At 29.6% G+C, this 15,752-nt stretch overlaps 1 protein-coding gene across 3 annotated transcripts in view; it reads right to left on the minus strand.

Annotated features, from left to right (window-relative positions):
* Positions 1-15,752, minus strand: part of LOC142321565 (angiogenic factor with G patch and FHA domains 1) — a 164,218-nt gene that overhangs the window by 7,729 nt on the left and 140,737 nt on the right. Inside the window, exon 10 of one of the 3 annotated variants that reach the window (XM_075359752.1) lies at positions 12,425-12,625. The exons of the other annotated variants lie outside the window; for them this stretch is intronic. The gene's annotated coding sequence lies outside the window, so the exon portion shown is untranslated. Of the gene's footprint in view, positions 1-12,424; positions 12,626-15,752 lie in introns of those variants that run through there. 3 annotated transcript variants of the gene reach the window in all.

A 15,752-nucleotide genomic window follows, 5' to 3' on the forward strand; every position in this document is an offset into this window, starting at 1 on the left:
CTGGTTGTCAATACGGCCAAGGAGGCGATCGCAGGAACTAGATGGAAGGGTGGAACGAAGAAGTACTGCCTGGTTGCTGCCTTAGACATCAGAAATGCTTTCAATTCCGCTAATTGGGACTGCATCATGCAAGCTCTCGACGAGAAAAACGTGCCAGTATATCTTCGCAGACTAGTGATTAGCTATTTTACAGATAGAGTGCTGAAGTACGATACAAAGAATGGTCCGAAAGAGTATGATATAACCGGTGGTGTGCCACAGGGCTCTGTTCTCGGTCCACTTCTGTGGAATGTCATGTATGACGGGCTCCTGAGATTGAAGCTTCCAAGATGTGTCAAACTGGTAGCGTATGCGGATGATGTTGCCGCAGTGATCGTCGCCAAACACCTCGACGAGATTCAACATCTGTTTGACATTACTTTTGAGAAGATCAACCAGTGGATGGATACAGTTAACCTTCAACTGGCCAAGCAGAAGACCGAAGCAGTGCTTATTACCAGCCGAAAAGAAGTTGAAACAATTAAGCTAAAAGTCGGTGACCAAGAAATTACATCACAACCTCATATACGATATCTGGGAGTGATGCTTGATGCCCGACTCAACTTCAAGCAGCAAGCAGAACACGTCTGTACGAAAGCGTCAGTAGTGAGAGCTAGTCTCGCACGATTGATGCCGAACGTCGGAGGCCCAAAGCAGAGCAGAAGGCTACTATTGTCATCAGTAGTAACATCGGTGCTCACTTACGGAATATCTATTTGGGCTGACGCACTAGAGACGCAAGATTCGTGGAGAAAGGCGGGACCGATATATCGTATGAGTGCATTACGAGTCGCAAGCGCTTTCCGCACAGTGTCTGAGGAAGCAGTTTGTGTCATTTCCGGAACTCTGCCTCTTAGAGTTCTAGCTGAAGAACGACGCAACCTTTACCATCGAAAGACGTCAACCTTACTGAGTGCTGAAGAACTCAAGACAGAAGAGCGACAGAAAAGCATCGCACGTTGCCAGCTACAGTGGGATGTTGCCGTGAAAGGCAGGTGGACACACCGTCTCATACCACGGATTGACTTTTGGCTGAATCGTAATCACGGTGAGGTCAACTACTATCTAACGCAGATGCTATCAGGACATGGCTGCTTTCGAGAATACTTACACCGCTTAAAGCACGATAATTCTCCAGAGTGCCCGTCCTGCCCAGGAGTCAATGAAGATGCAGAGCATGTTTTCTTTGTGTGCCCACGATTTTATCCACAGCGTGATCAACTCGAAAACATCTTACATCAAAGTATCCAACCTGAGACACTAATAGAAGCAATGTTGTCGTCAAAAGCCGCATGGAACGCAATAAGCACGTTTGCAACAGACGTCCTTACAGACCTGCGTTCCATCGAAAGAAAAAGAGCAAAGGACCACAACATCTAGAAGAAAGAAGTAATAACATCTTAGCTACCAGAAGGAAGAGCAGTAGCTAAATCCTCCCCCCCACGAAGTAATGCCTAACGGCGGATACCGTGGGGGATCAGAGTTCAGAGGATAGCGGAGGTTTTAGTCGGTATTAGCATTAACAAGTCACCTTTAAGTTAATGTTCGAGTCCGACATACCAGGCAAAACATCTAAGCTAGAGATTCGTAAAGGAATTTCCTTCGCTATATAAACACACACACACACACACGCACACACACACACACACACACACACACACACACACACACACACACACACACACACACACACACACACACACACACACACACACACACACACACACACACACACACACACACACACACACACACATATATATATATATATATATATATATATATAATATTAAACAATGTTAATTTATTTAGCAAATAAACTTAAGATATATCAACATTAATTTTGGTTAATTTAAATTTTTATCCAAGAATGACAATATTTGATTTTTTAATCTGGCTGATGAGAGAAGATTTGGATCTATAGATTTAATTAGTATATTGAACTGATTTTCCAGTCATTAACCCAGAACATTAAGTCATTAAGTGAGAACCAGTAGCAAAAAAAAGAAAATAGGGAAAATAAAACAAACCATGCACATATTTAATTATTTTGTTGTTACAGAAATAATTATCCTTTGAAAATAAACATTCCTGCCGGTTATGAACTCTTGTTTACAACTTTACAAAAAGTATACTACAATCAATAAAGGAAATTGTAAAAATACGTTTAATAATGATCATATATAAAAAAAAAAAAAAATAGGAGCTAAACCTAACATTCAGATCTTGTTAAAAAGTAAATTCAAAAGTTTAAGAAAGCCAACATTTCATAATTAACGTCCAACCCGGTGAACTTTCAAACATTTCACCGATTAGAACATTCAGAATTTTCACTAAAAAGTAAGCTGGTTGTAAACTGAAGGTGAAATGGATTCCAAAAATACTGAGTGATGTGCACAGAAATTATAATAGTAAATCTACAATCTTAATTTTTGGAGTGGTGTTAGAATTTTATTCATAACTGGAAATGAATCATGGCACAAAGAAAAACCAATACTTGTGAAATTAGTTCTACAAATGCATTTTAACAAGAAAGCTGAGATGTATGAAATAATAAGAGAAAAGTACCAGAAAAAGAATTAAACACCAGCTGAAGTATAACCAAGCACTCTACCGCAATAGACAAATCATTAATTTTATTTTTTACATATTTTTCAATCATTAAATAATTTAACAATTTTCTATAATTATTTATAGAGGATGTATTTATTTTTATAAAGTACAGTCTGAATTGAAAATAAAGATTGGACATAATAATTAATAAAGGATGAAATGATTCATGGAAAAGCTATAGGTACATATATATAAACAACACAAACCATTGCTTTCCAAAAATATCTCGTCTACAAGTAGTCAACTGGATATACCTACACATTTGTACATTTGTGCACATATATTCAATATATATATTTTTCATGTTATTGTTTAAGTGTGCAAATATGCATAACCATCATCAATATTAAAACAAACATTGTCTTGGACACAAATAATGTTTGCAAGAAATCAGCATTCCATTAGGTAATATAACTAGCAGAGTCGATGTATAAAAGTGAGTGAGTAAGCAAGAGTGTTGTTGCATTAGTTGCAGCAAAACTACTAATACTAATAAACAGTAATGTCAATAACAAGGTCGACCAGCAGTGAAATATTTATGACATAACATACTGCAACTAGTGCTATTTAAATCTTTAACAGCGTCTGGTTTTCACTCAGATTAATTTTAAATATCTATGAATATATTTACTTCTAACCTTATGCACCATGATATTATGCATTTCAAGAGAACTGAATATAAACAAATTAGATGGAAGATAGAAATAAAAAACAATAAATGTGGCAAATAAAAATAATTTAATAAAAATATTTCAATTACATAACAAGTAATAACAACAGAATATGTAGTAGAAATTTAAAAAAAAAAATCACTAATGATTTCTGATGTATTACTCCTCTAAAATAAAGTTCAACATAAAAATGAATGTACTACTTGGATATTTTTAAATAATATAATTCATTATCATAAAAACAGATGTAATTAAACAAATAAATAAAAAAATGGATTGAATAGAAATTCATTATGGTAGATTATTTTATAAATTACATGAAAAATCAATTATATTTTAAATTCAAAACCGTGTTTAAAAAAATTAAAATAAAATAAAAAAATACCAGGAAGCTTTTTACGAAAAATAATCCGCTATTTACTTAAAACAATTACCATTTTTCTTTAGATAAGTCAATAATACTTGCTAGATAACAGCAATAATAAACATATATAATAGGAGCATAAAAAAATGTTAAAAGTAAGAAATTTTTACGATGTGATGAAATTTCAATATTAAAATAAAAGGTTTTTACATGTTAAAAAATTAATCCTAGCTTAATTAAGCAACATTTCCTTAAAAGAGTAGTAATAAGAAAAATGCATTAAACAAGTTGCAATAATGTTACTCGACTATCTTGACACTTAATTTTAATTGACAAATAAATGTTTTAACATAATTTAATAATTTTAACAATTTATCTGTTTCAAGATCTTCTGACAACAATTATATTTCTTTCATCACTCTACAAGGTTATTTTTTTATGCTGACATGACATTTTGTTTTTTTTATTGGTTTTGTTTATTTTTTTTTTACTTTATTGCTATAAAAGTTAACACATATAACTAATTACTTGTAGAGAAGCCCAATCAAAAAAATAGCTTTGTTAGGGCTAGGTCTGAATTGATTAGATGTAAAAGGCTTTCTACATTAATTTTTTCAGCGATTTCAAATGTTGAATATGCAGACACAAATAAGCATTCTTCATTCCTCCTTAAAAGAAGTTGTACTCTTTTTTTGCTAAAAATTATACACTTTTTTCACTATCTAAGACTTACTTTATTTTAAATAAAGTAGATATTGATATCTCTCTCTCTCTCTAACATTGATAATATGTTATCCTTCCAAAGTCACACAAAACTGAAGTGCACTAAAATATCATTAGCATCATTTTACGGACTGATTTTTAGTAACTTCTACCCTATCCGACTGGAAAAGTATGATTTATTTACTTCATGTTTTGCAGCTTTGATTCAAGCTTATAATGATGTATTCAGATCTCATTGCAAAGTCAATATGATTTTCTATAATCTAAATTTTTCAATCAAATACTATTGTCTAAATTACATTAATAAAATGGAAATCTGGTTTCTATATAATAAACATAACCTACTAATGAAACAGATCTATACATTACAATTTTCAGAAATACAAAAACTATACAATTTCCAGAAATAAAAAAACTACATTGTAAGAATATTCAGAAATTAACTGGAACTTATCAATGGATCAATTTTTAATAAATTCAAAATACCAATTTTGTATTCCCACATTAATTTATCACACCTCAACGGAAACTGAATTCTACAGGTGTTTTTACTTAAATCCTATGTATCCTATAAGTAATCTTTTAAAAAAGTTAAATAAATCAATCTTTTATTCTCATCAGTATATAACACATTACAAATAGCTCATGTCAGTAATGGGTAGACAAGATGCTACATAGATAAAAATTAATTGACCCAGTTTTTCTGGATGGATCGAGGAAAAACAGTAATAAAATCTTGATCAAAGTCGCTTCATAAAGTACACAATCAATTATAATATAAAAAATAGATGTGACTGAAGTGCACATTTATGGTCTAGAATATAAACATACATAATAACGTTAATGCAAATACATCAAGACACTACATAAAAAATAATTATAAAATGCAAATATATGAAGACACTATATAAAAAAATAATTACAAAATAATCCATAATTCAGTAAGCATTAATGAAAATTATTTGAGAGTGTATTTACGTAAATGTTGAACAAAGATGTAGAAAATTCAGGTTTTTTTAAACTTCCAGGACAGAGTAATATAGTTTCTGTAAAAAAAAATTTTAATTGTATTTTAAATAAATTAATGGAAAACTTTTTAAACAGTTTGTTAATTGATTAAACATTAATTTTTAAATAATACTAAATAAGATTTTCTTTTTAAAACACTGAATTTTCTGAATCTCATTCAATGCATAAGTAAATATATGGTGAAATAAGTTTCATTAAGGTTTTCTAAATTGTGATTTATTTTCTGGTTAATTCTTATATTCAATGTCTTCATATATTGTTTAATATTATTTCATTGTTTATATTTTAAATAATTAACAGGAACTGCAACTATTTGTACATTTTATTTTATAATTAATTATGTATTTTTTATACTACTCTAATCATGTTTTACCACATGGTTTCTATTTATCCATTTAGACAAATCCTGAGACAGTTACTTTTTCATCACATCCCAAATCCCTGCTTGTAGGAAATTCAAATTTCAAAACCTAATTTGGTCAAAAGTTTTACAAACAGTTCTTTTTAATTTCTCGATTATAAAAGATGATCGATTCTAATAGTGCACCCATCCTGAAAATTCAATAATCTACATGAAACTTTTAAATCATAGAAATTTAGGATGTAAAACTGACAAAGTACTTGGCAAAATAATGTAAAATATGAAATTCAAATTCACTTAATACCCATATTTTTATTTTATTATAAAATCTAATTTCTGTACTAGGAATTTCTCTAGTTAAGTCAGTGTTTGAAAAGCACTAACTTCTGAATATTTTGTCTTCAAATAGTATTAATTTTATTTAAATATAAATTTATTATTTACATGTGAATCCACACTGAAGTAACAATTCACGAACTAAATTTTTATTTGTTAAAAATCCCTTAACAAATAGTAAAAATCTAGAAGAGAAAAACCTCTGAAAAATAATTTTATTATTTATTTCAAGGATACGAGTAAAAGTATTTATACTGATTAAAATTAAATAAATTATATTGTACTGTAATTTTTCTAGCTGGTGTTTATGTATACCAAGTGTTGTACAATGATATTTCTTAAATTGTATTTCACAATCAAGTAAATAAAATATTATTACTATTATTATAACTTAAATTTTTTTTTTTCTTTGCAAAATACGCTATAGAACTGTATTTAATTTTATTGCCACAGTTGGCAGACTTGTGATCAAAAAATCAAATGAATACTGTTTAAACAAGGTAATGTAAAATATGATACTCAAATTCATCAAAATTCCACATTTTTAGTTTATTATAAAATCTAATTTCCATACTAGACAATTTTTCTAGTTAAGTCAGTGTTTGAAAAGCACTAACCTCAGAATATCTTGACTTCTAGCAGTGTAAACATATTTAAATATCAGCAACATGAATGTACAGCACGTGTTTACTAAATAACGAGACCAATGGAATAACTCACCTTTATTTATATCTATTACAATTTTAGAGCTAGTACTCTTTATTATAGTCTCCATTTGTATTAAAAACTGATATATTTTTGTTTGTTTACAAACGATTGAATGGACATACCAAATCAGTTTATCAGCTGTTTTAACATATCCCCTCTTCTTTACTCCATCAACTGATTCAAGGCGTGTTTCTTAAAAGTACAGATTACACTTAAGAGAAATTCTTGACAAATTTGGCCAGTATGGAAGACATTCTAGTGTAGTAATATGTTTGTTGGCCAAAAGCTGCTTCACAGAAAGTGCTGTAGGCATAGAAGCATTGTCCTAATGAAGAATGAAACCATCTGTACACACTTTTTTCTGATTCTTTCTCTTGGCTTTGTCAGAACCTCCTTATAACAACAGTGTTAGTTTATTGTTATGCCTTGTGGAATCCATTCTTCCAAAATTAAACCCTCGACATCAAAATACATAATGAGTAATGATAGTGTTTTCCAGTCCATCAACTGTTATTTCATTGTAGAATCATACTAGTGGGTTTTGTCACTAGTTATGATTTTTCTGAAAACTTTTGGGGGTCAACATCCAGTTATTCCATTATATTTGCGCAAATCTCTTTGCAATGTTCATTCTGCTCTGTGGGAGAACCCTATGGACACCTTTGCACAAATTTTTTCATGTTGATATTTTCACACAGGATATTTTTCAATGTTTATGACTTTAGCTGTCATTTATACAATTTATGAGTCAGCAGTCTTCTAAAACAATTTGGCTAATCTTTTCAACATTTTCTTCAGTTTTTGAAGTAGAAGGCTGCCCAGGATGTTCATTGTCTTCCATGCTATGATATCCTTTACTCAATTATTTGTACCACTCATACTCATGTTGACAAAATATATCACAGCAGTCTTCTCTATAAGCCTCAGTAAGCATTGAAAACATTGCTTTTTTCTGTTTTGTTCAATTTTACTAAAAATTTCAAATTGATATACCTCTCAATTTTTAAACTTAGCATTATTCTGATATACAACAGAAATCACAAATGCATGAAACAATGACTCACAATCAACTTAACAGCCCAGTCAGTGTTGATGTTTGTCATGCAAGTTCCAATGAATCCATTATCACCTATCACTCCTTTCTCTAAGAAGTAGAAACAAAGTCTTGTTGTTTAATAAACCACACTCCAAATATCAAGCAGCATTTCAAGAATATAAAAACTGAGCAGAATAAGCACCTTAGGGATAATATATATATCTTATAGTACCATCATTGCTACATTATAGGATTATAGTATTTTAATTTTAAAAGCCTGTAACTCAGTCAAATTTTCCCACAAAACCATTCCATAAGAAAATGACATGACTGGACTACTACATAAAAAATAATTATAAATTATAATATATAAAAATTTCAGAAAATGAATGAGTGAAAAAGCAAAACATATAGAAATGACTAGCTTTGCCATACAATTGATACTGATTTTACAAATAAAATTCTTAAACATCTGTAAGCCCAGAAAATTACATTATTTAATAAGATCACAACCCTTTCTAAACTTAATAATGGTCCTGTAAAAAAGTCAATAAATTGAAATATTTTAGTCTTACATCATTCTTATCCAAATGAAATTAAGTAATCAGTGTTTATTATATCAGTGCTTCCTCTACAGATGAACTCGCCTCCAAAATTATCCTATCTTTAATTTAGTCATATCATCAGTAAATTGAATAAAATTTGCATTGATAACGGGTTATATAAACAATAAACAGGAAAAAATCAACAGTAAACCTGTGATATCTCACACCTAATGCCTCTCAGAATACGTAATATGTAAACAAGGAAATATAATTAAATATCGAATTTGATATAAATTTGCATCTAAAGTTAACCAGAGGAACTACAGCAGCAATTGTAAAATAATAATAAATCTTATGATCAACTTTGCTACTTGAATGAACTGCAAGGAAAATGCAGATATACACAATCGAGACCATAATATTTATTGGGAAGCATAGTATCAAAAGAGACTGTAAGTCATAGACTTTACAGGTATCTGAATAGTTTTTCATAATTGTGCAATCTAAGAAAATTAATGTAAATACAACAAATTACATTTTATTATGATTTTGGCTTGTGTTAATATAGACACGATCCATGGATATAATGGACATCTGAAAACTGACAGGTAAATCTTTAAAAAAGCATGCAACACACCTAAAGTAATTTTTTTTTTATAAGACTGTTAATGGAAATATTTATCTTCTTAGTTAAACACTATCTCTTTCCTCAACTGAATGAGTTTGAAAATGTACATAAAATATATTTCCAACAAGATGGAGCACCCTTACACTTAAATGTACTTGTTCATTCTTTTAATGAAAAATCTGTGGATAGATGGGTAAGCCCCTATATCTAAATCCTGACCTTCAAGAAGTCTGGTTCTAACCTCTTGCAATTTCTTTCTTGTAGGAATACATTAAAAAGCACTGTTTACTCGCAAACACTATGTGACCTGAATCACTTACAAAAAGAATGTGACCAAGGTATGTTACATCGTGAACAGGCAGAACTGAATACTGACTGGATATTTGTTGAATGATGAAGGTAGTGCATACTGAAATTTATTAATCATGAAAAAATTATTTGAGATGGAAACTGATAACTGAAATAATATTCCTGCGTTTTTGTTTTTATTTAATGCATGCCTTAAACCCCACTATTCTTTTATGACCTTGTATCTCTAGAAATTTGTTTAAAAGCTGTGATTATAACTGCAGTTATACTGCAATAACTACAATAACAGACTAGCAAAAATGTTTCAAAAATTGAAAGAAGCTGCTAAAAATTTATCTTTTTCAAGGGATTATAGAGCCATCTGAATATGTAAAGTGTTGCTAAATGAAAACATCACCTGTTCCCAAATTGTGAGACAAGAAAAATTATCCTGCTCAACTATGTAAACTGTTCTGTTAGACCATTATTGCAAGCTTCATTGGTGCTTTGTTGAAGAAATTGAAGAGAATTTAAAAAAATTCATTTCTTAAGGTAAATTTACTCTTAACAATTTTCTGAAAAATAGTTTAAACCTCTTACTGTAACTATATATCTTTCAAAATACAGAAATGTATCGCAAATTTACTTTACATAGTTGATAAAAAGAGTTCTACAGTTTTCCTCATACAAAGATAAACTTTTCAAAAGATCAAAAAAATAATTTTAAGTATCCATATTTTATAAAAATTATGTAAATTTTAGAAAATAATTAAAACAAAAATACAAACAGCTATAGGTACTTTCATTACCACAGTGATGATTTGTGTTTATGCAGGTAATAAATAACCAGTAGGTGGTCATTTTATGAATTCCATCAATATTTATTATTTTCTGGGGTATCATTTAAATTTTTTCTTCAACCTTTTTATTTCTGTTACTTTTGCAATATATTCTCAGAAATACAAGATTGAACTAAAAAGTAACATCATCATTTAAATAAATTATAGTATGGTAAAAGATAATTTAATGGAACAGAAAATAAAAAGAAATCTTCTCTTTTATTTTTATATATACATAACTAGTTTACCAAATCAAATAATCACTGTCAATTTCATTACACTTTTGCCCTTTAAACTGGATGGATAAATTTTAAATTCATCTTTTAATAAATCAGTGCTTTGTTTTAGAAGCCATTTTCCTCATTGCAGGTTTTACCTCTAGGCTGCAGGCTAAAGTACAGACTTTCAAGTAATCTTTAGTTCTGAAAATTATTAAAATCACTAGGAACCAGATCTGAACTGTATGGTGAATGAAGCAGTACTGAAAAACTCAAGAGTTTAATTGCAAGATTTCAGCTGAACTTATAGGAGGTTTGGCAATATATTGAAGAAGTGTTTTTATCCTGAATCCATTTGATTCTTTTTTTTAATATTTAGTGCTTTAATGTAATATACAGAATTTATTGTCTTCTTTTCTGAAAAATATGCAAGAACACACTTCAGAATTCCAAAATTCAGTCAACCTGACATTGTAAGCCAAACTTAGTAGTGCTTTTGTTTTTTTTTTTCATTTGAGGTGATTCCTTGTGGTAATATTCCATCTAGCTGTCTTTTGTTATCGTTATGGTACTGATGGAATCAAATTTCATAACCTGCACCAATATTTTTTAAGAAGTCCTCAAAAATACCTTCTTTCTGAAACCAGTGTAGGATTCTCAAAAAATTCCACTTCTTTCAATTCTCATTTCAACAGATAGCACACCCAACTGGAACAAACTTTGAATTTAAAAACGCCAATAATGTATCACATCCTCTCTTAGAAATCCATAGTGTAACAGAGATTTCTTCTTGCTCAATTTAAGGTTTTTTACATATTTTTTCCAATGTTGTATTGTATGAAACCGGTTAGTTTCAGTTACAGATGTTAAACTTCACAATTTTTTACCCAAATCTTCTTACCTCCTCCCTAGTGTTTTCATTTAGTTGCAGAATTATAGAAAAAAAACAAATTTCATTCTCTACCTAACCACAAATTTTTATTTTTATATGCAGTTTGAAGATTTTTTTTCTGTTTAGCCTCCGGGAATCACCGTCAGATATTACTTATGAGGATGATATGTATGAGTGTAAGTGAAGTGTAGTCTTGTACAGTCTCAGGTCAACCATTTCTGAGATGTGTGATTAATTGAAACCCAACCACCAAATAACACCGGTATCTATAATCTAGTATTCAAATTCGTATAAAAGTTAATTGTCTTTACTAGGATTTGAACGTTGGAACTCTCAACTTTGAAATCAGCTGATCTGCGAAGATGCTTCACCTCCAGACCAACCTGATGGGTGCAGTTTGAAGCTTGTTTCCTTTTTACTGCAAATAGTGTATCATTTGACCAGAAATATGATGAAAACTAATCTTCTTGACCAAAGATTTTAAATTATCTTACGTTTTGTGAATATTTTTTCTGTTGAGATAAAATCATCTTTACTAACTCTCTTAGTCACATAACAATCTTCTTGATTCCCTTACTTTAAAAATTGTAAAAACAAGGTGGATATCTGGGCCTTACTAATGATACTAGTTTGAACAGTGCAAAACAACTAAATATTGATGCAAGGAATATAAATGGAACTCCATATATATGGCTCACTAATTCCACAATCTTATCAATAAATTCTTCCAACAGGATCTGATAACTGCTCTGTTCCATCCACGAAAGGAAAACACGATTCCCCACTACCTGCACAAAATAATACCATTTACTGACATTTTAGTACCATGTAATGTTAATAGATTGCATACTTCACATTGCATGCATTACTCAGTAGATTGTAATGTCTCTTTGGTCGTAATAAATAATATAGTTTAGATCTATGTAACATTTTTATATTACTTGTTTTGGTTTACTGGGTTTCATACCAGGTAATAAATATGATTGATTGTTTGATTCATGCAACAGATGATTCTATATTTATTTTCCTGTAGGTAATATTTTATATATAAATCAACTTGTATTAATCCATTACAATTCTGATTAAGATAAAAATAGACAATTTTCCTTCTTAAAAATTTATTTCTGCTTAAATACAGCTTAAAAATTTTCTGTACTTTATCAATGAAATCATTTAAACTGGAGTCACAGTACTGAAGAGTTGATAACAGATGTCACCAATCCTCTTAACTCTTTATGAATAATTGAAAACTGAGTTCATCACTTCGTTATCTCAAAATGCCTCAACATTTAACGACGAATAAAAAACTTTTTAGCGAGATTTTATTTTGCTATTCTGAAAAACAAAATTAAAAAAACCCATAACTTTATTTGAATTTTAAGTTGTAGTGACTGTTATAGTCATTAGTCACTAATGACTTACACAATTAATGAATTTATATATCCAACACTAATTTATTTATTTATTTGCCTATGAAACAATTCATGGTAAATACGCATCTGCACGCACACACACACACACTTGACATATTATGATACTCTGTAACATGTTACTCTTGACACATTTAAGCTCTAGAATTTCATTTATTGGATGTTCCAAATTTAAAAATACCAACCAAATGTATAGAAAGAGCACAATAAAAATTAAAATACATACATACCTTAACAAATGTGTATCTTGAAAGGCTGACCAGAAGGCTGACAAAGAAAGTAATAAATAAATGTATTACTATAATTTGACATGCTTTTAGGACAAAATGCTCTCACTACATGCTGTTATATTTTATTCCCAAAATTAATATTTAGTTAAAAAAAGCACAATCCATTGTGATGGCTAGGCTACGCTAGGAGAGTTAAACTGTCTATTCTGATATTAGCTAACAACAAAAGTTTTAACAAATCATTTTAAAAACAAGTACCAATACAGTATTTACATATTTAAAAAAAAATACATGGAAAATCATACTGAAAACGTACCATTACTTCTTTTTCAGTTAGACGTAATATTGCTAATCATGTGAACAGCACATTGCTAATCACCTTTAATGATAACAATGGTATTTTTGTTGTCTACTAAGTGAAATTTCCGGTTGAATTATTATATGACAAATTTTCTTAGCATTATCAAATTGATTTTGTTTGTCACAAAATCAAGCCACCTGGTTTGCATTAAATTGCAGTAACAAAATGCTCAGTTTGTCATAATTATTACATTACTAAATATTTATTACACCTACGTATATTCCTGTTTGAAAGATATAATTTCTTGAGATCCCTTCAAAATGTCAGAATTGGTTTTACTGGTTGCTATGACCATTATTATTTATTAGGTTACGAAGACTTAGCTTGTTACAAATGCTATTTACAAATGTGTACTATTCAAAATAAAAAAAATGATCACTTATTAAATGAATATAAAATAAGATCATAATAACTTTCCCCTCTACCAAATCACACAACATAACTGTGTAATGCAGCAAAATATTTTAGCAAATAAGAAATCGCTTTATGCTTCTGTTTCATTTTTAATAAATTATTGACACACTTCAAATATAATTAAAAGATTATTTTTTACAAATCCAATGTCAATGAGTTTTTTAGCGATACTAGTTTTTAAAAATAACTGTAATTAAAGTAATATTAAATCCATGAATAACAAGTTCTAATAATAATGCTTAAATAACTTCCGTTAATGTAATACAAATTGTTAACTTTTTTAAATTTATAGTATTTCTTTTGAAACATATCTTCTTCACAATTATTACATATATTAATTATTATTAAATTTAATGTGCTTAATCACTTGTGTAGTAATAACTGTAAATTTTGTGACACTGCACACTGCACAGTTGGTTTCCCTTGATGTGTCCATTTTTCTAGATAGTTCCCTTTTTTTATCCTTCAAGTAGCTATCCATTCCTGATGTGATGTATGTAATATATTATTACCGAATTAAGTATTTATTTATTTAATTACATGAATACTAAGATTCAAGTTTATAAGTAGCACTTTTTAATTAAACCCTCTTTTCATTAAAAAAAAAAAGAAAAGGTTTGTTTGAAGTTAAAGAGAATTGGGTCTGGGTCAGGAAATTTAGATTACATCACATCAGGGATTTAGATTAATTTTTCAGTGCACTATTGAGTAACATCTTTTACCGGTAATGAAGGGATTATAATGTTACAGAACATCAGATTATAATTACATTTACTATAATGAGTATAAGCAATCCATATTGATATACAGGAAATATGACAGTAATATTGAGAAAACATCATGGAAACACAAACCGTATGACAAAAATATTTAGAAAAAACTTTTTAATGAAGTATCAGATAAAATTTGAAGGGGTGAATTTTTTAAACTGATAAATGCTACAAATAACAAGAAAATAATTTAATTAACAGACTACCATGTTATAACAAATGGATATCGTTTATAAATTGTGGTGGTGTATGATGTGAAATATAAAAATAAAATTTACACAACTGAAAATGAGATCATAAATCCAATCTGGATTTCCTATATTTTGTACTATATTTTGGTAGGAAAATATTCTGATCAAAGAGTCCCATTAGTACACAAAATTTCATCAATGGATAGTTCCAAGCTTATAAATCGAAATAGTAACATTTATCATAACCAAGATTAATAATATTAGGCCTGACTGTATAGTTATTCGATCGGTATAAGGTTATAATCGGGTCAAATTTTGCACATCAGTTTTTTTTTGCAATCTTGATGTTTCTTTACCCAACTAACCGAAAAACACATTAGCATTGAAAAATTCAGGAATGATGTGTGATACATGTTGTCAGTTCTTTTTTTAATATTGGTTTGATCACCCGACCAGGTTTACCAATTTAAATGAAATCTGCCATGACCATTTCTGATTATGGGGTATTGATGCTATTTAATGTTTATCACAATTAGTAAAGGAGGCAGGGAGATATGGAGCTTGCGGCATCCCACATCTCAAAATGTTACTCAAAGGTAGGTAAATATTATTATATAATTTAATGCCCTTTAGATAGCTAAGATATTTTCTAAAATGTTTGGTCTTATTCAAACTCCCATATGGAGGGAGAACAAAAAATCTTTTTCTCTTTTTTTTGTTGTTTCAATATACATTCTTGTACAATTTAATTACATGATTCCATTACATTAGTAGGTCCTTTTGGTTATATATTCAGGCAATCTGATTCTCAGTTTTGGGAATAATACGGCTGTTTTTTCTTTTGTTTTGTTTTCAACAGTTATCTTATATCTTCAAACTAGGTTTACTGATGTTTATAAAATTTTATGCAATCACGCAAGGGTGTTAACCTGGTAGGTCCTTGCATAATATGTTTGAAGTCATCACTTTACAGTTCTTATGCTTCAAGCTTTGTATAAACTGATTATGAAATATGTATGATGACTCATATAATTTTGGTTGAAATTGGTCAAGTAGTAGAAAGATA

Source organism: Lycorma delicatula, chromosome 3 (assembly GCF_047948215.1).
Source record: "Lycorma delicatula isolate Av1 chromosome 3, ASM4794821v1, whole genome shotgun sequence".
In the NCBI taxonomy this organism is placed as follows: domain Eukaryota; kingdom Metazoa; phylum Arthropoda; class Insecta; order Hemiptera; family Fulgoridae; genus Lycorma; species Lycorma delicatula.